Raw genomic sequence first — 603 nt, forward strand, 5'->3', positions numbered from 1 at the left:
GCAGAGTTTGAGTAACGTTCCCAATGTCTTACAGGATTTCTAGGGATATGCCTGATTCTAATCTCCACTGCCTTTTGGTACAGCAAGCCACTGCCAAAAGACACTGAAGTGACAGAGAGTAGGCAGGGCTTTCTAATGTGCAAGTGTTCTTTCTTTCAGGCTTTGGATTCTATTGTGGATGCAATCAAACCAAAAAAGGCACATTGATCATGCTCTCCCCAGAGAGCCTTGCATTTCCAATGGAACAAAATAACTTGAAAAATCTATTGATCTCTCATTTTTGTCATGCTGCGCAGGCGACAAGGATCAATGGAAATTTGTACCCTCCTACCCAAGACCCTGCAACTTTAATTTGTATTTCCACCCAGATTCCTACAATTCTGTAAAATGCACCGCTCAAAGTGCCCACAGCTTATTTAAGTTAGAGTATCATCATTTACGTGAGCTGCTTTCCCAGATTGTTTCAATTCAGAGAAATGTCTCCCCCTCCTCTCCAGCTCCAGGCTTTCAAAGCCAGCTCTCCCAACCAGAGGCCCTCTTGCCGAGTGTCTGACACGCACTCATTGGCCCACAGCCTGTGGAGGGCGGGGCCTCTAGCTCTTC

The sequence above is a fragment of the Vulpes vulpes genome, chromosome 4 (assembly GCF_048418805.1).
Source record: "Vulpes vulpes isolate BD-2025 chromosome 4, VulVul3, whole genome shotgun sequence".
Lineage (NCBI taxonomy): Eukaryota > Metazoa > Chordata > Mammalia > Carnivora > Canidae > Vulpes > Vulpes vulpes.